This window comes from Sparus aurata, chromosome 14 (genome assembly GCF_900880675.1).
Source record: "Sparus aurata chromosome 14, fSpaAur1.1, whole genome shotgun sequence".
In the NCBI taxonomy this organism is placed as follows: Eukaryota; Metazoa; Chordata; class Actinopteri; order Spariformes; family Sparidae; genus Sparus; species Sparus aurata.
The window spans coordinates 11,772,516-11,778,515 of NC_044200.1; positions in this window are offsets into that span (position 1 = coordinate 11,772,516).

Below are 6,000 nucleotides of genomic sequence, written 5' to 3' on the forward strand. Positions count from 1 at the left end.
AGATTTATCTTGCGTTACTATTGCAATCCCAGTATTTTCACAATGCTGTTTCCCATTTATCTGATGGAGACGACTTCACACTACTGGTCAAGTTATTTATATAAAAGAACACAGCTTCGTTACCTGGCCAAGAGCGGTGCTTTATAGGCTAACGTTAGCAACCCTGCACTGTCTGCACTGATATTAGACCAAACGCAGCAACTTCGAGGGATCACTTGATTAGAAGTGTACCTCTGAAAAACTCAATTTAGAGGGCCATGTAGCCCTACCCCTGTATCCCAGCAAGAATCGAGACATCCTACCCCTGGGCATGAATGTGCAAAATGGAGGGGAAGGGCGAATTGGTAGGGGCAAGGGGAGCATTGGGATTGGCCTAAATATCTTCTCTGCTTCTGGCATTAGTGGGCATGTTTACAACCTATCCAAGCCAATCACTTTGATTCAGAAAAGGTGTGCCAGCGAGCATAGTGGTAGAGGAACCATTATGCCTCTTTCCTCCCAGCAAAACACACCCCATGTATCTAAGATACATTTATCTTAGAACGTCTGCACCTGAGGCAGCTATCCTCTTGAGATTGGAAAGAGTGTGTTGAGAGATACAAGAGGGATGACTCATCTCATTCAAACTGAAAATCAGGATGTAATTTGTGACTATTCAGAAAACTTATGGTTCATTTTTTATTCAGTACTCTAGCTGGAGGTCACGGCGGTGCAGTCATCCCTCCCCCACAAACTAAACCGAAAAAAAAAAAAAACTTTGACATTTTATCCAAAAAGTCTGAAATAACCAATTCTGCAAGGCTAAGATGCAACATAAGACAATGTCAGCGCCCCCTAATGAAGTCCACATCAACCCTTTTTAACTTGCAGTGACTGGCCTGAATGGAACAGGTATTAGTTTGAGGGATGAAAGGACGAGTGTATTGGTTGGAATACATTTTTCACGATCGTTTCACCGTGACTCAGCTGTGCATGCATTAGTCACAGCTCTCAAAGCAGTAACCCTTAGGAAGCTCTCTGGTCAAGGCCCTGTAAGCAATATTATAGTCAGACTCACTACAGTATTTTGTAAATAGGCTCAGTGCTAGATGTCTTTTGTTGGTGTTTCTTGGTATTTTTTTAGGAAAGAGTTTAGGCATCGTGTGTGTGTGTGTGCAAGGTTTCTGCTGACTCCATTTAATCATTAAGCAAGGGAGTGCTAAATAATCTGTCTGGCATTATTTGTGGGTCCAAATGTCTGAGAAAACAAAGGAAGCAAATGGCACATATTCGAGGATTCTTCTTTCTCCTTGAATGTCATTTTATATCACACAACAAATTGCTCTGCTATTACCATGGGCTGCCAATGCCTTCATAGTTAAGCGTGATGCAGCATGTTAAGTAAGGATGTCGCATCATTCGATCCACTATTTAATCCAAAATGTGCCAAATTGAAGTGTTTTAACCAACACTCTCAACCCATCAGACATGGTAGCTCAGTGGCCTGAAGCTGCAAAGTATCTTAACCGTCTGGCATCAGTTGAGGGCATGAATGGCTCTGCAGTCAAGTTAGCCATAATACATACGTCCATGCAATGTCCAGTAACACTTTTAAAATAAAGCTGGCTGATAAACAGTTTGCATATATCACATGTTTTGGATTGATGTAAACATGGTCAAATGGTCGCAGTTAAGGTTTGGTTGAGGCACCAAAATTAATTGGTTGGATTTAGGCAACCAAACTACTCCATCAGGTTCAGACACAAAAACTACTTAGTTAGGTTTAGGAAAAGGTCATGAATTTAGTTTAAAATAACTACGTTCAGTCCCCTAGCTTACGTAATGTCAGTAACGTAAGGCACCTTAACCACGTGGTTAGGTTTAGGCGCCAAAATTAATTGGTTAGGTTAAGGCAACAAAACTGCTTCATCAGGTTTAGGCACAAAATGTATTTGGTTAGATTTATGCTTCAAAACTACTTGGTTTGGTTTAGGAAAAGATCATAAATGTAGGTCAAAATAGTTACGTTTAGTACCGTACCTTACGTACTGTTAGTTATGTAAGTATGTCACTTACAAATTGCAAGTTATGTCATTTTGGTATGTAAACTTACTGACAAAATATAACTTGATGTCAACTCAACAAAAATCATGACTCCTGTTCACAAAAGAGAAGTGATGCTAGGGGTGTTCTGATAACGTCAAACTGAGAAGCGTAGGACCACTGACCAGGCCATGTATTAGATGTGTTTGGAGTGAGAATGTGCTGGTTTTAACGTTGACCTCCATCTCCAGACGAGGATAATATTTGATTTAAATGGGTGGAAAAAAAGTAGCAAAATATTTCCAACAGCAAGATTTGCAACGTTCTTTTCACACCAGAACCATCAAGCAAACACTAGTGACTTTCTTGGAAAAAGAGCCATTGGCTGATGGTCGCTGCTTCAATTGAGCTGAAACCTTTCATCCGGGGGCAAAGTATTACATAATTCTTCCTCTATCCTCTGCCTCACATTGGACAGGCCAGGGTCGCCCAGCTGTCTGTGTCTGCACTTCGTGTTGTGCTCATGTGCATGCTGGTGTGCTTGTTTGGCTGTGTGTGTGTGCTCCTGCTTGTGAGTTTATCAAGGCTACATGAGGCTTCCTAAGATGGTGCCAGGAACACACACAGAGAGAGGCGATGTCAGGGATTTCATAACATAATCCCTACAACCTCATCACAACAGCAGGGGAGATGTCTTTGCAGGCTAACGTTAAAAAAACAACAACATAGAAATCCAGCCACACTACTCCTTTCCCCTTCGCTTTCTTCAGTTAATTAATTTTCCCCTGCCGTGCCTTCATTTGTATGGCGTTGCCGTCTCTGCCTGGAAGAAATATTTACAATGCGAGGAAATAATGGCTCCTGCTCTCTGTTGTCTGGTTTGTTTGTAAGCGCTTTTGCTCCAATCTATAAAAACATGATTTTGCACACGCGGCTTACAAAGATTTTTTTCGCAGAGTCCTGGCATTGATTGGAGATGCAATTTGCCAACCTCTGTCATCCTTCAGGCCAATTTCCATATACTTTTTGCTCCAATAACAAACAATGCAAACAACGAGCGGGGGGAACGGAATAGTATTTTTTAACAATTCCCCGCAAGCAGAGGAAAGGTTTGTGGGCAGAAATGAAGTCTGCATTAAATGTCGTCTTAAATTAAGGGCCGTAACAAAGCTGCTGTGGTGTCTCTTACCGTATAGTTTTATGTCTTCATTTTAGTGGCATTCAAGCACGTGTCATCACTTTTTCTCTGCAATGACTTTTCAATCAAATGACACAAGCCTACTTGTGGGGTTTAAAACGGGAGACGCTATGATTAAAGTTGAAAGTAGACCTTATTAAAACATTGTCGAGCTCAGGTGACTTATGCAGACAAACAGCCTTATCGCGTAAGTCATTAAACAGCCGGGATGCCTGCAACCTTTTGATGGCAAGTGTTTGTGTTATGTGAAAATCACAAGGCAGGCGTGTGTTCGCAGAGTGGCATTTTCCTTCCGAGAGTCCTCCGCTTCACACAGAACAATGACACCGTCATGCGTTTCAGTCTACCCACATTTCTGCGGTCCTCGCTCGCACGCCAGGCAAAATGAACACAGAGAACGTTCTTCGCCAACAGCTGTTGACCCTCCATCTGACCTGGGAGACTTGCAGGAACCTCTGGCACTTGGCCGAGTCAGCACACACGCAACACACATCCACACTTTGCAGGGGGAGATATCAGCCTGACAGAACGTTATTGAGACCCAGAGGACTACATGCACTCAGGCATGCACACACACACACACACACACACACACACACACACACCAGAGGTAGCTAGCGGAGTAGGACGCAACCTTGAAAAAGCTCGTCCCCCGGGGAATTTCACTGAATGGCCTGTTTGCAAGAGCAGAACAATTGCCGCTTCACTCCATCTCTTCATCCCTCCCTCCCTCCATCCTTCCATCTATCCAGGGAAAAAAAATAGTGAAACCTTGATTCATGAGCCATGAGTTCAGTGGACAGATGTTTTCCAGGGACACTTTACTGGGACGCTAGAGCGCGCTGAGATGAATCCTCTGTGTGTCATTTTGAAAAACAAATGTAAACGCAAAGTTGTTTTTGAACATAAACTCAACGTTATGGGGTGTTGTGAAACTCGTTGTGCTCATTTTCCAGATACAAGCCCCGAGGTGTTCGTGCTGGCCAATAGGAAGTGCAATTGCATTGACAGGGATGTGATCCCTCACTGGCTTCCCATTCATTAATACTGTGGAATTCACTGTTCGCTAAACAGCTGCCCCTCAGGGCCACTGTCCGCTTGTAGCTTAGCAAATAGCGGCTGTAAAGCATAGAATGTCTCCACATGTTGTAGTGGTGTACATTGGACTGTGTTGATCATCAAAAGAGTGACCAAATCTACCCGACAGTAACGATTTAACATCAGTTCGTGCTATTTTTTCTTTTCTTCTCTAGTGTAAGAAAACTCAAGCTGTCATTTTCTTTCGTCTCCGGCCCATCAGGTAATCAGGTCTTCAACCTGACGTCAGAGAAAATCCGACAAGGATGTATACACTTTGATATAACATCATAAAAAAAAAAGAAATTTAAGCTCTATGGAAGGCACGTGATGCCATGATTCTCTACCCATACGTTTTTTTGTTATCGAACATGGCAATTTGTGTTTTACAGCTCCTCATTATGTCCTCAAAGTGGATCAGCAGCTGGTGCAGACTTTTGACTGTGTCGTATAGCTTAAGCTATACAAGCATATATAAGCACATATAAGACCTAAGATTCTTAGAGGGTTCTCAACACGAAGCATCACATTAAAAAGCCAGCTGGAGAGCGAGGTTCTTCTCTTTACCGTCCATACATCTGCATCGCTTGGGTCGTAATCTACCACACAAGCGTTTTATTTTCAAGCATTTAACGAGCTTTGCAACATGACGGCAAAATACACTGATTAGGACCCAAACACCACAATGGTTTTGTTTTATAAGCCTGTGTGTCGAGGGAACTTGGCAAGGAGAGAGACCGAGAGGAGGATTTACTTTAGATGAAGACGCCCACCAGCATCGATATCTTCTCTGCATAAAGCTCCTCTGTAGAAGGTTCATCTCAGAAAGTCATGTGAGGTTATCTCCAGCGAGGTGCAATCCAGCCATGATGAGGCTCACGCACTGAGCGGAATAATAAAAAGGGTGGGATGCTAAGCTGCGCCCTCAGTTGACAGTAAATCAGTTTGGCATGTTAGGTGATGTCTAGCTTAAGGAGGTTGTTTTATTATCAAATCTTTCCGGTAAGATGTAGGAGGGGGGGATGCTACAGCGGCTGAGATTAGATCTGACCAGTCAAATGTTGCTGTGATTCCATGTCATGACATAATATACGGTTTATTATCTACTGTAAGCCTTTGAAGCAACGAGGAGTCCTATTCTCGACTCGCCTCTGCTAGCTTTTGTGTTACCTGCATGATTTTTCTGCTTTACCTTTTCTCCACTGTCATGTTGATTTAGAGCACATTCATGCTTCAGATGAATCGGACCACAGCAGAATGAATAGGTGCGCAGCCGCTCTGTAATATGTTCTCCTTTCTCTCTCTCTGCACTCTTGTTTTTTTTTTTTCCCTCTCTGGCTCGGGCTAGGTTCTGTCCTTGGCTCAACCTGCCCCCAAAACGAGTATACATTTGCATGCATTAGGGCTCTCCCGTGGCTTGCCTTCTACCCGCTGTGCCGTCGAGTCTGATTAATGATCCGAGTGTGCCACGTCTCGCAGCAGCCGAGCGGACCGCATGCCTGCTCCCACATCAAACATCCAAATGCAGGCGAAAATGTAGAATTTCATTTGCTACGACCAAAACAAAAAACATATGCCTGCCTGCGTGCATAGGAACACACTGGAACACAATATTTAAAGTTATGCATGGACTTGTGTGTGTCTGCGCACTGTATGGACATGTGTACACACACTCATATTTAAGCATGATGGCACGTACTCCC